The 19,254-nt window shown below is 36.9% G+C and overlaps 1 pseudogene; it reads left to right on the forward strand.

The window, feature by feature from the left end:
- The first annotated feature begins 17,789 nt into the window (after positions 1 to 17,789).
- Positions 17,790 to 18,182, forward strand: LOC109376829 (40S ribosomal protein S24 pseudogene; annotated as a pseudogene).
- Positions 18,183 to 19,254: the final 1,072 nt, after the last annotated feature.

Raw genomic sequence — 19,254 nt, forward strand, 5'->3', positions numbered from 1 at the left:
TCTTTCTGTAATGTGAATTAAGTCATTCATTATAGACAGTGTATAACATGAATGTCACCTCGGTTCGAATGTGACTTTTTTCCTAACACATTGACCTTTAATGAAGCCATCAGGGACAAGCTTTTTCACAATTCAAAAGTGTCTTACTTACATTTAAGGACTTTATGAGAAATGCTGAAAATCCTGAAGAGCTTTCCTTTAGCATAAGAAGTGGCTGATGTAGTGGCTTAAAAATCCGCTACACTTTCCACAGATTTAAGCTATTTGGTAAAGCTGCAGATTATTGAGTATTTATATTAAAAACAAGATAAGTCAACACCATGGAGGAGATTTTTCTGAAGGATGCAAGAGCCCCAGAGTTTAAGCCTGCATGGGCTCTACTGATGGTAGGTACAAACGGCAGTGGAGTTTTAACTCTGGTATTTTTAACAGAACTGCTTGCTTTTCCTGATACTGTAGTTAAAGTTGCAGAGGTTTTAATTATCTGCCCTTAACTCTATTTATTCCCAGTAAATCCTGATATTTGTTTGCATGTGTGTTAAGTGCAATATCTGAAGAAGGTAACCTTTTTCCGGAATACATTTGTCTCATTACGGCAGAAACACCTGTGTGTGAGAATAAACAAAAGTAAATAAAGGATTTATCTGTGTTTCACAGATCCATCAAAAGTGTGCAAATCAAACTATCCTTTGGTACTGACTGCACATCTTCTTGAGAGCTATTTACTTTCTTGACCATTTTTTATGCAGTCTAAGAGCTTCTCAAACTTTAATGTATATTTGCATTAGCTGAGGGATCTCGTGAACGGCAGTTTCTGATTCTGCAGGCCGGCAGCAGACCCTGATGATACAATCCATTTAGTGGAAGCTAAGAGGTGACCTGGACATTGCTCGTCCATGGACCACACTTTGAGTAGAAAGACTCGGAAACAACTGCGTTTCACTGGCACCAAGTTGACATCATGCCGCGTGATTTACCTCTTTTTTTCAACAATTTGGGACCAACTACTTTCTGAACATTTTTCCAATTCACACCACCAGGGGAGAGAGGGAAGGAGATAAAGCAAAAGTACATTTTACCCACTGATCCAATTTTGGCAGTATATCTAAGAATTTGTTGACTCAATGAAACATTTTAGTAGTCCATTTTATGTCTATACTATTAGGAAATCTACTCTATATTCTATGAAGAAGTTATATCCTATTGATAAATACCTTCTGAAATTTAAGCTTTCTTGTTTAGAATTTGACAAAATTATATAGAATACTCCAGTCATAGTCAAAATTCTTACAAAGTTAAACAATAATATTTACTATCGTATTTTTTAAAATAGGCTTACTTGAGGACTAATGCTAGACTTCTAAGATAACTCTCCATGAGTTTACTGTTCATGAAATTAGCCTCAGCGATAATTTTAAATATCGGAAATTGAGGTGTCTTGTAATTTCTTCATTCTCATGCATTATCCAACTGAATAAAAGCTTTACTGAATACAGCTAATATTTACAGGATAGTAATCATACTTGTGTAATAGTGCAAATAACTCATGGAATTTGGTATGTTTTAAAAATAAATGCTTCCTTAATCAAGTGTGTGTGTCAGGCAGACAAAGAGGGAGAGGCAGACAGACATAAAGAGAGAGGAGGAGACAGACAGAGCGAGAAGAGAAATTATATCCACATTTTTACGACCTTCAAATGTAGTCAGGCCTGCTACTTTAAAACCAGAGAATGGAGCTCTATGTTTTCCATTTTTACCCTCCTCCTAGTCTCAACAGAGGCGGTTAAAAAATAAATAAATAAAATTTTAAAAATCAGCAAAATCAAGCACTCCAGACTGCATTAAATCCTTTGGTTTAATAACTAAGTTCATTTAAAGAAAAAACAATCATAAAACCTTTGCTTTTGCTGGATTAATTTCTTCACTATAAGGAGTGTTCTGGAAGCCACTGTGCACAACTAATTTGTGTAAAGTTTATTTTAAACCTACAATGAGAGCTTCACCTCTTAAGATTTTTGTTCTTAATCTCAGTCTATGGGATCCCACTCAGCAATCCACTCATAACCCAAGTATGTACTTAAAATCTGGGTTTAACTCTACAGTGCTGTAGACACTCAAAAAATCTTTCACAAGTGAATAAATTTAAGCTAACATTTATTGAGTACTTACTAAGGACAAAGCACTTTGCCAACAGCTGTATAAGAAATCTTGGTAATCCTCATGACAATCCTATGAGTCAAATACCTTTACTCTATTTTCATACATAAGGAAACTGAGGCGTGGATGTATTAAGTAGCTTTCCATAAATCACCCAGCTAATAAGAGTCTGCACCTAAATCTGAATCCAGCAGTCAAACTACAGAATCAGAGCTCTTAACCATTCTTTTTACACTTGGTTTGCATAAATTGAATGCACACTAAATCCCAGGCTTTACATGCCTAAGTGTTACATTAGATTTGTGGTGATTTATTTTAAATACTTCATTATGAGTAGTATGAAGTGTGTGAATAAATTAATCTGTGTGAATAAATAAATATTGGTGAATAAATTAAACCAATATTTAATGGTTGGCTAATTAACATGTGTCCTAAGTGAATCAACATCTTGATGTTAGATAATTAGTATGTGAAACATCAAGATTTTAGGGCTGGCATAACAAGGATTAGAGATCATTTTCCATTGGTGACATTGCTGTTTAAGGTAAGTGTTTGATTTGCTGAGGTGTGCCAGCTCTGAGACCTTAAATGAATAAGGCATAAAACACTCTCTATGCCACAGGCCCAACTCTCCACGTCTAGAGCCTCTTGATCTGTCTCCACTTCAGAGGTTCTGGCTCCTTGAACTGACCATGGCCTTGTTGCAAGAAAATCCTCACATCTGCTTTAGAGAAAGACTCTCACCAAATAAGTCTGTCATTGTAACTGGGCGTAGAGAAGGAATTCTCCCAGCCAAGCATGGCTGTTTGCACCTACTTGCAATTAAAGACCCACATTTTTTATCTGAGGTGATGTACGTCTTGGTACGAGTTTACAGGGGTGGAGACGACAGATTCTACCTGCTTCTAACCAGTGAAAGTTATTCAACATCATTCATTCAACATTAACTGAGCACTGTCCTAACTACTGGCATTGAGCAGTAAACAAATAAAATCCCTGCCTTCATAAAATGTACCTTCCAGTGGAAAGAGACACTGAAATAAAATGCATAGTGTGTTAAATGGTGGTCAGTGCTATATGAGGGATGCGATGCAGGGGGCGCATGATGTTCAACTTTAAGATGGTGAGGAAAGGTCTCGCTGAGAAAGTGACTTTGAACAAAGACCTGATGGAAGTACAATATTCACTAAATAGAAACCAGGCATTCACATAACTGCTAATTGAATTGGGCAGCTGGCTATACAGAGATTCCCTTCTTCCCAGCAGCGTGTTTAGATGCAGCAATAGCCAACCCAATGCACTTGGCTGCCCAAACACACAACTCCCACCCATCACTGCACCCCAGAGCAGCCCACAAAAGCCAGTTTCAGCAAGTTCAAGAACCCACTTCTCAAAAACAGCACCTTCCACTGACAAGAGCTAGACACCTGCAAAGTGAAAAGATCTGCCCAGTTATTTAGAATCACTAGAATAAAATTCTTTACAGCCTAGACTACAAACCTTTAAAAGAACACAAAAGATGCAAATCTAGCTTATATTGTAAGGCACCAAAGCATCATTCCTTATTTTAAGGATTATAAAAAAGTCATTTTACTGAAAGGTGAAAAAAATATTGAAAGACTGCACAAAATTATACAGCAAAGAATAGAGTAAAAACAAACTATTATTCAAGCAACCCACTTCAAGGAAAAAAATGCAATTCAAACCTTCCAATTTATTTGACATGGCCTACATCAGCATTTGCATGAGGCTTAATCAAAGACATATGCCATTCTGATAGTCCTTGACAGTGAAGGAATTCAAGCTTTGATGTGCATATTCAGTGTTTCTGAAAATGTCACTGTGAGAACAGCAGCATTAGCTTTCCAGCTGTAATTAAATTTCAGCCTGAAGAGGCCCATCCCAGGTCTGAGGCTATCTCTGCGTTCACCCACTAACCCAGACAGCATGAGGACACAAGGTTTAATTGCCATGGGTACCGCTGAGGTCAAATGCAAGACACTGATTTTCTCCTAAAGAGAATTCAGCTGCTGATGCTGAGCAGACAAGAGAAAGATGACTGGGTAGACAGCAAGCATACGTGGTTCAAGCTTCTTTACCCACTATGTACAATAGATAAAGGAAATCATGGTGCTCAGGTAGAAAATGTAGCCACACAATGTGCAGTACATCAAACCTTCCCTAAGTAAAAAACTACCACCATGTGTATTTGGTCAAATTAATCTGATTTGAAATTTAGATGATAAACTTACTAATCAGAAACTGTATAGTCTTTATAAACCCTGAGTCTTGATATTTAGCAATAGTTAATGATTAATAAAAACAGTTGTCATAAAGGTAAAAGCTACCTCCACTTGTCTGATAGGAGGGGGAAAGTTAACCTCAGTAAAACGCCAATTGAAAAAACTCCTGGCATTTACTCTATAACATACCTCTACTGATTAGTAAATAAAAAGTGAAAACTGCACTTTTTTCTGCAGTATTAGAGAGACAGCCCAAGGCACACCAGGCAAAAGAGTTGACTCCAAACAAAAAGGAAAGGATGAATGATAGTGAGCTCCGAAGCTTGGAGTCCCGAGCCTCTGCTGCCCATCAGCATAAAAGGGTGTCTGTTACATGATGTTCATAATGCTTGCACCAGTCGAGAAAGGATTCCATATGTTCAGTAGACTCTGCTTTAGATAACATGGACACAAGTAATCCATTTCAGAAGTGTTTTTAAAAATACTACATTTTGAAAGCTAGCTTCATTTGCCTATAAAATTCAGGTGCATGGTCACTTTGTTTCCTAGGCTATCAGTGATGAATAAACTAACATGAAACACAGCAAAATAGCTTCTCAGACTGGAGTTGTTAACTCTTCAGTCTAATCTTTCCGCTTACTACAGGAACATCCAACATTCTCTATAACCAGGCCAAATTCCCCACAGGGGCACAATCTCCTCACTGACAGTATCCATGATTTTCTCATCCTTTAATTTTCAACTTTTTGATACATAGGTTTCCTTTTCCTACATGAAATCTATGTATATTTAATGGCTATATAGTAATAATTACTAACATGTATTGAATACCAAGATACAGGTGCTACACCTACTCAGTAAGTTTGTCATGTTATCAAAACTTATCAGACATCCTTTGGCCACTATGTTAATTAAATACAGGTCTTTATTTTTTTGTTAAGGTTAACATACAATTAAATGGTTTCACAAAGAGGAATCCCAACACTTTATTTTCTGACTCTAGAGGTAGATAAAACATAAAGCAAAGAAAGCTGCTCACATAATTTCACTTATTCAAAGTTTAATTAGACCTACTATGTGCCAAACAAGAATGCTAAAGATAGTCCTCTAGTCCTATGGAGCATACAGTGAGGAAAACAGAAACGTAAACACTTGCAAAACCCAGTGTAAGAACTACAACAGACAACTGCGCCTAAAGAGGGAAGAGAGAGGACCAAGCATACCTGAGAGTGAACCAGAGGCCTCAGAGGTCCTGGACTTGAGACGGCAACTCTATTCTTCAGTGTGACTAGCTCTCTCCTAAGTCATCCTTAGCCCTCTCATCAGAAGCCCTTCCAAGTCACTGAATCCGTGGCTAAACCTAAAGACCATGGGCCTCAACTTCTCTGCCCAATCACCACCCAGGATAGGCTGCTGCACTCCACCCCTATGGCAGCGGGGAGCACAGATGCAGCCTTTTCAACAGCCAATTGCATGATTAAGGAGCGTCAATCCTAACGGCTTGTTGAGCGGTATCAATCAATATGTGCGATCTCTTTCTTCTTAGAAAGGAGCAAAATTTATCAAGCCAATGTATATTTTAGCAATTATTAGTGTACATCAACCTGTGCAATAAATGTTAGTGATGATTTTCCAGGTTTGCTGAACAAAACTGTCTCAAACAAACTGTTTATTAGAAAAACAGAAGGAAAAAAATTTCAGAAAGGAACAATAATAATTTCCTCAGAGCTTTCCTTTCTTTCATCTATGACCCTTCAAACATATGACAGCAGGCAGGAACTCATTCTCACTGATCCCTGTGAGGAGCAGGGGAATTATAACTAACAGGCTCTTCAATCATTCCCCTAAAGTAACAAAATAATTCTACAGCATTCCTCAACTTTCAGCCCTGTTATAATCACCAAACCTCCCAGCTGGATGAGTTCAAATTGAGCAAGGTCAGACGAAGCCAAATGAAGCCCAGCTGGCACAGATATAATCCTAATCAAAAATACCTGAGACGTCTAGCCAGTTAAGAGAAAGTAATTCCAACCATCTCCACAACAATGCAGATTGCGGGAGCTCAATCATCCACTGAAGAAGCTAAAATATACAGGACTTCCCAGTGAGGTCCTATCATGACTTTATGGTGAATTATAAATAGAGAAATACAGCTCCCTAAATAATATTGCTTCCTTTTGCAAATAAGCTCCATTTTCCTTAAGAGTAATAAAAAGTTTTGGTGCATTTTTCATTTGCATTACACAGCAGTTCTACACAAAACAATAACTGCCGTTGAACTTATTAGCTTTCACTTGTCAAAAATGCACAAAAAGAGATAAGTTTTAATCAGAATGATTATGTGGCACACAGCTGAATTTGGGTTTTATTACCATTATGGAATAGTAGTGACCATTTAATGAGTACTTGCTTTGTGACACTGACTTGATTACTGTCATGCCATCATCTCACTTAATCATGCTGACCCAGCAGCATTGTCAGTGTCTCCACATTTATTAGAGAACAGAGCCAGGATCCAAACTTAGATAGATGGGCTGTATTCCAGTTCCCTTCCCTTAACCATGAGGCTTGAGGGATACTTTCTCAAGTGGGCAGAACCAAAAAGTTTGCTTACTGCTCTATGGTCTCCTCTTTCCTCCAGAGTACATCACTTTAATCTATAATGTGTGAACCTTTTCTTTTTATCCCTTAACTCAGCCTGCAGTTAACTCTCAGTTGTATTAAATCATCAATAATTAATCAATCTTTTGGTCAACAACTTGGACAAGTTTAGAAAACATGGGAAAGAGAATTTGGTCAGTTATTAGCATTTTGGGTTCTAATTTTAGCACTTGGATATGGCAGTGAGTTTCCCTGATTTAGGCTCCAGATTAGTCTATAGGGACCAGCTCTACGTCTTGCCTTCAAAGTCCTATCCATGACCCTGAAGTGATCTATCCACCTCCTCAATCCATACCTCCCACTACATTTCTCTAACCCAGCATATAACCCTGGACAACGACATCCCTTATTTTCCTATTTATGCTTACTCAACTTGTCTATTGTGCCATAACTTTTCATTTATATTTCAGTTAAGCTCATACCACAACAAACATCAACAAAATCTGGAACTCAAATATTTGATTTGATGTCTCCTATTATATATTATGATTCTGTTTACACTTTATAATGGGATTCAATGGTACACTTTTACATTTTTTCAAAATGAAACATGCACTTAATAGTGTAAAGAGAATTATTCAAATCTATAATATCCACTGCGATATATACTAAATAAGCAGTAGGTATGAACACATTCAGGAAGTGAAACACTGACAAAAATTTTTACACTAGCAAAAAGTTGGGTAAATCTGAAGAGTGCGAGCTCTGAGCAACAGCAGTTTGAGTCCCGACCTGAGCTGAGCTGCTGCTGAGCTGCCAACAGGTGGCAGGATGGCTCAGCTTTAAAAAAAAAAAAAAAAAGTTGGGTATATGGGTATATCGGAAGGCTGCATTTCATTATGTGGTCCTCGATAACACAATAAAGGTAAGTGAAATAATAGACAAGAAGAGGTCCTAACTTTACCGTATTTCCACTATTTCTATTTTGATACTATATTGATATATGGACAATATAAACAATACATAGACAAGATTTCATCTATAAATAATGAAATATCCAATTAAGCACTCATGTATGTCATGCTGATGAAAACATAGCCCTCTCTACCAAGTTAGCTATAATTTATTTAAAACCCAGTGAATTATCCTATTGTCTGTATACTACTCTTGGTGTCTGTTATCTGCAAAATGAACTCAATGAAAAAGGTAATTAATTTTACTTCAAGGCCTAAATGTTCAGACTGTGAATCCCAAAGATAAGAAGACAAAAACAAGGACCCTAGAGAAATGTGAAGTCCATGGCTCCTACAGGATAGCAAACATTAAGCACACACTAGCCCTAGCTCAATTGGCATAAAACCTCCTAATAAAAGCCTAATTACCTCAGGTCCTATTACCTGATACATCATGTTCACCTTTCAACTAAAAATCACAAGGCATACTAAAAGACAAGAAAAAAAGTCTAGAAAGACAAAGCAAGAATCAGACCCAGACTCAATGGGACACGGATTTTGGAAGTACCAGAATAAGGATAATGAAAGAATGTTATGAAGAACTCTTTGCTTACAAATTTGATAAATGAGATGAGGTTCACCAACTCCTTGAAAGATACAAAGTACCAAAATTCATACAATGAGAAATAGGTAATCTAAATGTACCTATAACATATATGAGTATATACTAAATAATACATATACACCATATATATATGTATATACTAAGAAAATTGAATAATTTAAAATTTACAAACAAAAAAAAGCATCACAACTACATGGTTTCATTGGTGAATTCTACTAAATATTTAAGGAAGAAATAATACAATTCTCTAGAAGTACTTCCAGAAAAATAGAAGCTGAGAGAATACTTTCTAAGTTGTTCCGTGAAGCCAGCACTACCCTAAAACCAAAAGCAAAGATATAACAAGAAAAGTAAACTACAAAACAATTATCTCTCATAATAATAGATGCAAAAATCCTCAACAACATATTAGAAAATCAAATCCAACAATTATAAAACAACCAGTTGGGAGTTATCCTCAGTATGCAAGGCTGGTTCAATATTTGATAATCAATTAATGTAATCCATCATATCAACACCCTAAAAAGAAAAATCATGTGATCATTATCAATAGAGACAGAAAAAGCATGTGGCAAAGTCCAATACACATTCATAATGAAAACTCTAATTAAACTTCCTCAACTTGATAAAGAACACCCATAAAAAAAAGTATAGCTAACATCATACTTAATGGCAAGAAACTAAAGGTGGTCTCCCTAAGACTGGGAACAAGACAAGGATGTCCCCTTTCACCACTCTCCAATATTATGCTGGAAATTCTAGCTAATACAATAAGACAAGGAAAGTAAATAAACCATATACAGATTGGGAAGGAAGAAATAAAACTGTCTAAAATAGATAGCATGATTCTCTATGTAGAATGTCCCAAAGAATCAACAAAAAGAATCCTAGCACTAATAAGAGATTATAGCAAAATTGCAGGATACAAGGTTAATACATAAAATTCAACTGCTTTCCCATATACCAGCAATTAACAATTGACATTTAAAATTAAAAACATAGGGCCGGCCGAGTGGCGCGATGGTTAAGAACTCGCTTGGGATGCCAGAGGGCCCCGGTTCGGATCCCACATATGAGGGCCAGTGACACTGCCCTCCACAGCTAAAATGCTGAACAACAGCTCAACCTGGAGCTGGGCTGCCATGAGTCGCCGGCGATGGCGTGGGCTGCAGTCCCTGTGACAGTGGGTTGCCATGGGCTACCGTGTGTGGCCAGCAGCCAGCGTGAGCGGCCAGCAGCCTCAGTGAGCGGCTGTCCAGAAGCCGGCGACTGATCTGCCTCACCCGGGAAGAGCGCAATGACGGTGCCAACTTGGGCCAGTGAAGCAACATCCTCCACAACTAGATTGAAGAACAAAACGACAGCAACTTGTCTGTTCCCCTTTCCCCAATTCCCCAGCACTGTTCCCATCCCCCCAATTCCCCAATAAAAATCTTTTAAAAAATAAAATAAAATAAAATAAATAAAATTAAAAACATAATATCACTGATGTGTATATGTCAGGAAGGGGTGAATAATATGGGAACTCTGTACTATATGCTTAATTTCTTAAGAGCTTTTTAAAAAGAATCTGAATACAACCTGAATGGTAAGTATATGGTGGCTGATTATTAATATCCTATTTCTGAGTATATTTGAAATGTTTATGATAAAATTATTAAAATGTTCTAATAAAATAAAATCCTAGTTAGAAGACTATTCATATTTTAAATAGTTAAAAGCAATATGTGCTCAACGAATATTAGATATCAATAATAGGCTTTTCAAAAAATAATGTTACCACAAACAGATAAAATTAACATTAAAAATCCTCATTTTAAATTTCTTGATTTTTTATTTGTTTGTTTTTAGATAATTCTTCAATATCAAGAATCTAGGCATGTTTTTACTTTTATAAATCTAGAATTTTCATCTTGGGCTTTTTCTTCCCTCATGAGAACAAAACTAATTCTGTTATTATTAACAAGTATTGTATTATTACACAAACAATACTGAAACATTAGGGAAATATGAGGGGGAAAAAACAAAAATCACTAAATTCCCACCATCAGAACAGTCATTTGTATAAATTGTCTTCCAATTTTTGTGCAACATTATTAACATGAAACAATCTAAACATGGAATCCTTAAGGCCGACCCAAACTTTCCATTCACTTTAGGTCTTAAGCAAAATAATCAATATAATTTTGTCAGATCATCTAGTTTCTGAGCACTCAGTAAAGGCTGGTGAACTGAATCAAGGGGTGATTTGTTTGGATTTCCCAGTCTCACATACACCAGCTCATCTTAACATGTGGACAGCATGGTGTGACCTCTGGGGTAGGTTTCTAGCACCAGCAGATTCCCAATTTAGGAAAACCATGCTGTAGAGCCCATGGCAACCAGAGCATGGAGACCATGTCCCTCCCCAGACACAGATGAGGAACAACAATCTTGCTCCAAAGGAACAATAGTTCCAAGGCTGTAAGTGTTGACTACAGCATAGACCAACTGGGGCATGATGACTCAGCCAACAGCAGGAACTGCACCGTCAAATTCATCATCAGAGGCATGACTGTGGTGAAACCATACCCTGGAATGGGGCCTGGGATACAGAAGTAGTGAATAGCTTTGTTGATATGCTTTCTCTACTCTCTTTCTCTTTTCAAGTACTCATCTCTGAATTTGAGAAATGGCTTCATTTTTCTTCTTTGTAAAATAACAGACAGGACATGCAGTATCTAAACGACAGGCAGGGCTGGTATAAGCAAGTGTCCCTTTGCTGCCAGTTTTACCATCTGTTATTCTGAGCCAAGGAGAATGCAGACACACAAATGAGAGAGAGAGAGAGAGAGAGAGAGAGAGAGAGAGAGAGAGAGGATTGAGGAAGGCAGAGATATGGGTGAGGCTCCCTGTGTCCTTATACAGGAACCTGGAGATAAATGGCTTCGTTTGTAGCTCAAGTCTGACCTCCAGCCTGCTGTGGACGGCAGGCAGACACACAAACTAAGGAAAATGCTATTATGCCACCCAGAGAAGGCCAGCTGCTCACTGCTACTGAACTTGACCACTTAAGTTCTTCTCAATCCATCTGTTTGTTTGCGTAGGCTTTTTCTCCTTGTTGTCAAGGAGACTGTTAAATACTTATCATGGCCAAAACCCAACTGAAAGTAGATACATCCTGCAGTCATAGCCTTAGTCTGCAATAAAATCCATACCTGACTAACACGAAACTAACGTTGAATATTCAATTGTTTTCTGGTAAAATTCAATATGGCCAGTATTTCCGCAAAAAGAAAAGAACAATATCCCCTGGTCGATAAAGAACTAATTTGGGAAGCAAGAAATCTGAGTTCATTTGTATGTGACCTGATCTTTTTTTAAGTTTATCCAGCACTAAGTACTTATTCTTAGTTTTTCTATTAGTCCAAGGGTCCTTCAGTAATATCGGTTTGCTTTGAAAGATGTATAGTCCTCTCAATCTATTAAGGAATCACTGTAGGAGGTGTGATAAAAAAATATGGTGAATATTTAAATTTTAAAAAATTTATTACAGTAAGACACATTGCCATTAATCCTCCTCAAAATATTCCCCCAAACTTTGAACACACTTATCCCATCATTCTTGACACTTTCTTAAGGAGTTCTGGAAGTCCTCCTTCGTGAGTGTCTTTACTTCATCCTCCAACATGACAATGCTCTGTATCACACTTCGCTTCTGGTACAGCAATTTCTGTCAAATAAAACCATTACGGTGTGTCCTCATCCACCTTATTCACCAAATCCAGCACCGTGCAACTTCTGGCTCTTCCCCAAACTCAAAATGACTACGAAAGGAAAATGTTTTGAACCAATTCAGGACATCGAGGCAGCCATGACAGTGCAACTAAAGACACTCACAAAAGAGGACTTCCAGAACTGCTTCAAAAAGTGGCAAGAACGATGGGAAAAGTGTGTTTGAAACAAGGGAGAGTATTTTGAGGGCGATTAATGGCAATGTGTCTTTTGCTGTGATAATTTTTTTATTTAAATATTCACTGTAGTTTGTGATCATACCTCGTATTCAATTAAGTCACAAAAATAAAAACTGTGTAGTGAAGCATCACAACTTCCATCTTTCTCCATCAAAAATGCCACTCACTCACTAAATAATGACTTAAAGCTTTAATCAAGTAACATAAAATCTATCAAATGCAATGCACATTTAAATAAGCTATGTTAAAGAAAATATTGAACCATTACTTGCTCAAGAAACTAATTTAGCCAATGTAGGGTCCACTATTAGTCTACATTTTTGGGGTAATCTATGCACTCAATATATAAGCATGCCCCTAAGAAAGAAATTATGTGCCACATAGATGATTCCAGTTTTATCAAATTCTTATTCTTCAGAGACTCAGTTTTATTTTCTTCTTCAAATCTATTTTTAAATATCCTTCCTATATGTAACTTTAATATTTCTACTCTTGATGTGTTTAAAAGTTGTCTAATTTATTTATTATCATCTGCAAACCTTATAGGATGACCTTTTGCCCTGTTTCAAACTTGCTCATCCAGGTGAATTCTCCTTTCACTAATAACCAAGCTATGATCCTCAAAACTCTGAAATACTGTCAGTAGAACAAAATGAAAAGACAGGGTTTCTTTGAGACGTACAGGAGTTTGCACAGAAAATATCTGCTTTCAAGAACTAGATAAATTCTATTAATATTTCTTGACCTTAATATCAGTTGCTAGATACAGTGGCTATGACCACTTTGAAGAGCTAAGGACAGTGGAGTTGACCAATGTCTGCTTTGCTAGAGCTTCACAGGACCCATGCAATGTGCAACTTACTAAGAACTCTGTGACCTCAAAACGTCTTTGTGGCATCAGAGAATTGCTCTTTCCCAATGTGTCTGCCCACTCCCTTTCCCAAAGAAAATTTAATCAGGCTTCACCACATGCTAGAGAGACACAACTCATGATTTAGCATACCTCAATTTTTTATTTTATTTTTTACATTTTCTGTAAAAACATTGTGATTTTCTTTTTATGTCTTTGACCATGACTCACAGTAAGAACTACATTTTACAATCCAATATTATCTGCTCATTCATGTGTACTTATAAAACAGAAACACATTTCATTAAACAATATTTCCCTTAATACATTCACTATGGAATCTTATTTATTCTATTTTTTTCCTAATACTAGTTCAACTCACTAAATTGACTTCAAGAACCCTCTTAGATCACAACCCACTGTTTGAAAACCATTGAAACATTTGAATTTATAATATCCTATGTGAGTGAACTTGAGTGCCAGGATAACACATGTAAAGAGTAAATACTAAACCCACATCAAATTCAAATTAGTTTTCCTTTCCTATTCGCATGAAACAAAACGCAGACTGAATCTCCATGGTTTCCTTTTTTGAACTTGTCCTCTACATAACCCAAAATCATCCTCAGATGATAAATGTTACTGATTTGTTATTCAACAGATGTCTAGCTGCTGAAATCCCCTATGAATACTTAATTCTGTAGCACTGAGTACCTCAAGAGTTCACTCATCGTGGAATTTTCCTCTCTGGCCCTCCTTAAGTTCAAGGGCTCTGTACCCATACCCACTATCTTTCTCTCTTTGATTATTTAATATTTCTTTTTGCTCCACTCAACACATTCATTCTCAAAATAACCTTGAGAAAGTTTTAAAAGGGGGCAGGGGGCAGGAGGNGGGGCTTTCTTATCCTTCCTGAAATTCCTCACAAGACTTATAAAAAAGAGATAGAGTAACTTTCTTCCACCAACCAAGTAAAACTGCTAAATTTCTAATTTTGGGTGCTTTTTCTATGATGAAACTCAGGTTGCTTTCTAATATTATCTTCCCCTTAATAAACCATGTTTTAACCCCAAAGGATATAGAACCATAAAAATAGAGTTCTATTTCATATAAGAGACATGTAAGTCAAGAGAAAGAAATGATGCTTCAGAAATCAACAATGAGTAAATGCACTAACCAGAAAATTTCTACTGGTTTATTTCTTGAGTTAGGTACTCAGTTTCATTATGTGCATTAATTACCTACAGCATTTCATTGACGCAGGATGCACTAACATTTTTCAGTTACTATATATAATTAAATTCTGATCTCTTAATTATCTAAGCTTAAAAACATCCCTTGCAATGAACCACAAACAGGTTTTAACTAAATGCATACACTGAAAAAAAAATTTTAATAAAAGGCACACTGTTATATGCTGCATTGCTAGTCATGGCCCATATTCAACACATAATGACTGCACACCACCCATGGACCCAGCACAATTTAAGAGACAGAAAACCACTGTGAATCAAAATACAAGGATAGGCACAGGTCCCCATGAAGCTCACATCTAGTGGACTGTTTGTCAGTTTAGGCTAACTTTCAAAGACATTCATAATACACATTTCCCAGTTCTTTTTTCATCTCCCATTTGTTAACTGCTTTCAGTTAAAAGAAATCGATTTGTCAGCCTGTTGTAGGATAATTCATTTCTGCTTCAGTTTTTTTGCCCATGCTGTCCTGTACTATGGACTTTCTTCCCAAGACACTAGTCCAATCTGTGGACATCACCCTCCAAGATATGCTGACTGTAATTCTTCCAGTGACCTTTCACCCACCTAAAAGCACCCACTTTCGTTCTTTTCACATATCTGTACTCTGTTTAGTTTGTAAGCTTTTCAAGAACAGGAATTACTGCTTCCTGACTGTTACAAGGTCCCTAACAACTGGTATAGTTGTATTTTTCCTGGTAGATAATGGGTAAACCCTATTGACACTTAGCTTTCCTTGTGTTGGCATTTTGTGATCTCTTTCAATTATGGTTTTGATTTTTTTTAAATGTTTAAATATGGCCACTAGTAGCGAAAATAGGAAGGTGGCTATCTAATAAATCAAATGAGCATATGCTCTAGAGCCATCGGGAACTGCATTGCTTACTCTCTCTTGTTACCATTTTTAGATAAACATGTTCCCAAGCAGCAAGTTAAGTAAAACAGGAAATGGAATGGGGAGGGGGAGTCCCCTTAAACGCAAATTATTTAAGTCTTGTCTTTAAGTTTTATTTAAGTTTTAAGTGTTGTCCTAGCCCTAAACATTTAAAGGCAGTAAGAGGAAGTTAGGTTCCTCGATTCTCCAACTAGAGGCAAGAGTTAACAAGGTTGCACAAGGGTATAGTTAAATTTGGAATCCAAAATAAAAGCTAAATAAGAATTCTTTAGGTCTGTCTGCTGTAGTTCAACCTGACTTGGGGGGTGGGGAGCGCGGGGAAGGATCCGAGAAGCTTAGTCAGGCATCTCTTTTCTTCTCTGACCGATGTTTAGTACCTCTTCATCAGGCCCAAGAACCATCTCCAGATGTTAGAAGGGCTGGCTGTCATATCTGTTCAAGAAAATTCCCTTCAAACTAAAATTTTGGAATTCCCTTTCACCCTGATAGTGGAAGAAAGATAAAGGACCCCATCAACTCTGAAAGTAGGAGTTGTTGGGAATGGCTGCTTCAGATGGCAGCAAATTAACTCAAGTATCACACACAAAATCACATACAACGAGTTGTAAGTTTCACAGGTAAGTGAACATAAAATTCAATTGACTGTTCATCCTTTGAAATGCTTAAAGGTTAGCAATTTTAAGAATATTAAATGCTATTAACAAAAACCTCTTCACATTACATCTTTTAAGCGTTGACTTCACAGGTAAATGCAATTTAATCCTCTTTAAGCAAATTATTTCATAGTCTCTAGGTCATTTAAAACCGTCTGCTAAAAAGGTTGTACATATTTCCACAAAAACAGGATTTCAGAAATCTTTGCAACCTTCTGCCCACCAGGTTACTCATGATTTAAATAACAGAAAGTACAGGATACTGATACCATATTACAAAACCATACCTGTTCAGAGTGGCCAGAGGCCATTGGCCAAAATTCTTGCTTTAGATTATTCTTTGTTTTTCATTAAAGAAAAATAGTAGGTAAGACAATTGTGGCATAACAATTTTGTTAGAAAAGATGAGTAATAAACACAATAAAATTCAAACCACATTAAAAATACAAACCCATAGATGACCAAAGTAAACAGAATGCAACAATTTTGCTCAAATTTAAGCTTGGCATGGAAAGGCAATGAATACAGCAGACCACTTACAATAATACATCCAAAGGAACAAATTTTTGCAGATTCCCTAAAGAAATCCCTGAAGTATAGCCAATAAATAGCTGATATTATAACAAATTCCTCTCAACTAAAAGCTATAAAATTTCCAAGTATTTTTAGCAGAAATTAAAGCGAAGCCAAATTATCATTTTATTGACTCTTTTATTTTAGGTTATGTTCCTAGCACAATGCTTGATTTTAGCTAATTTAATAGGTAAAAAATGGATAGCTTACGCTTATATTCATTTGCATTTCTCTGACTCCTGGTAAAGGTTAAGAGCTGTATTTATCCTTTGGTTAATCAACTGTGATGTGTGGAGTGCTCACTTATCCACTCTTCCCCCATTTATCTCACAGATGCTAACCATTTGGTAGTGGATAAATATTCATTGAGAAAAGGTTCTCATTGGACAATATGAACATCTACCTATATTCAAGAAGAAGGAAGAGGTAAAGGATTCTGAAAGACGAAGACAAAGAAATTGGAAAAGATTGGTAAGAGAATATGGCGCTACAGAAGCCAATGGAGAAGCAGCTTCAGGAAGCAAGGAGTGGCCAACAGGATCAAAACCATAACAGTACAGTAAACTGATGACCACAGGATTTGACAAGTGGTCACTAGAGTCCTAAGGTTTAGAATATCTCTGTGCTAAATTTTCACAAATGCAACCTAACTATGTAATCAACAGTTACCTGACAATAAATATGTCCCAGGTAGAGTACAGGACAAAGAAAGAGACACAGACCATAGTTAGAGGAACCTGGGCTAGGTGTGTGTGCACATGTATAATTTGAAGGGGCTGGGGCAGCAGGAGTAAATAGAACGCCTGAGAGCCTAAAGTCAAAGATGCCCTAAGACTAGTCTCTCCTCTCTGGCTAATTTAATAAGTAACTTCTTTATAAGTACATTGTAATATATAAAAGATGAAGTGATTCGTAATTCCTAGAAACTAAAAATTTAGGGCCTAAAAAGAAACATATCAGAGCTAAATTGCCCATGTTACGAAAATGAAGCAATCCTCTTTTCCTCCCTGGCTACTGAGGGCCGGCTGCCATCATGAATGACACAGTAACTTTCCAGACCAGGAAGTTCATGACCAACAGACTATTTCAACGGAAGCAAATGGTCATTGATGTCCTTCACCCTGGGAAGGCAACAGCGCCTAAGACAGAAATTCAGGGAAAACTAGCCAAAATGTCCAAGACCACACCAGGTGTCATCTTTGTATTTGGACTCAGAACCCATTCCGGTGGTGGCAAGACAACTGGCGTTGGTATGATCTTTGATTCCTCGGATTATACAAAGAAAAATGAACCCAAGCACAGACATGCAAGACATGGCCTGTATGAGAAGAAAAGGACCTCAAGAAAACAGCGAAAGGAACACAAGAACAGAAGGAAGCAAGTTAGGGAGACTGCAACGGCCAATGTTGGTGCTGGCAGAAAGTGAGGTGGAGGCTGGACGACAGAAGGAGTGAAGATGGGTCAGTGACTTTATCTGTGGTGATTGAGTAGATTTTTCATGAGAGGACTAACAGGCTAAGAGCTTAAAAAAAAAGAAAAAAGAAAATGAAGCAATCTAAATGCGTGAGCCTGAAGCAGCTTTAAAAAGTTATTTCTTATTTCCAGTTACCGTATTTCCCCATGTATAAGACGCTCCCATGTATAAGATGCACCTTAATTTGGGGGCCCGAAATTTGAATAAAAATGTATTGCATAAAGTTGTTGAACTCAAGTTTTATTCATCATAAAATTCATACAACTCCTCATCATTGTCAAAACTCCCAACCATTAGCTTGTCCTCATCTGTGTCTGATGATGAATCACTGTCTTCATATATTGCCTCATCCTCAGCAGGAAATGCAGGTAAAAAAAAAATCTACAACCACTGTATAAGACACGCCCAGTTTTTAGACCCCGAATTTTTCAAAAAAGGGTGCATCTTATACATGGGGAAATATGGTAAGTTCAGCGGGTCCTGCAGCTACACTCCAATAACAGGATATGTTGGGGGTCTCCAAACTCCATGTCACAATGTATATACCACAGGCTTCATTTCAGAATAAGAGATGAATGCAGATTTCAGGCAGGAAAAATCCTTTAAAAGATGAAAGTCTTATTCAATCGCATAGTTGATACATGATCCAATTTCCTTTTGGTGAACTGTAGGAAACTGCAGATGTTTCTTTATTCAAAATGTAACCCCCTCTGGCTTCACTTACATTTCATATGTAGACTGCTTTAAATTACTTACACATAAGTGCCACCATCAACCTGAGAACTTACAGCCATAAATATGCGAATAATAAAAAAATATGCCAAAGCAAGGAAATATTTGATATAATGATATAAATTTATACGTAAATGGTATGTATTATTGTATGTATATGTTTTAAGTGTGTTCTTGTGGACATGGAAGGTTAAACAAAAAATAAAATAAAGTTTAATATCATAAAAAGGCATTGAAAATGTTTCCTATTTTAAATATTTTTAATATTGAGGTTACTTCATTTTTTCTGTTA

The sequence above is a fragment of the Hipposideros armiger genome, unplaced genomic scaffold (assembly GCF_001890085.2).
Source record: "Hipposideros armiger isolate ML-2016 unplaced genomic scaffold, ASM189008v1 scaffold_1217, whole genome shotgun sequence".
Classification (NCBI taxonomy): Eukaryota; Metazoa; Chordata; class Mammalia; order Chiroptera; family Hipposideridae; genus Hipposideros; species Hipposideros armiger.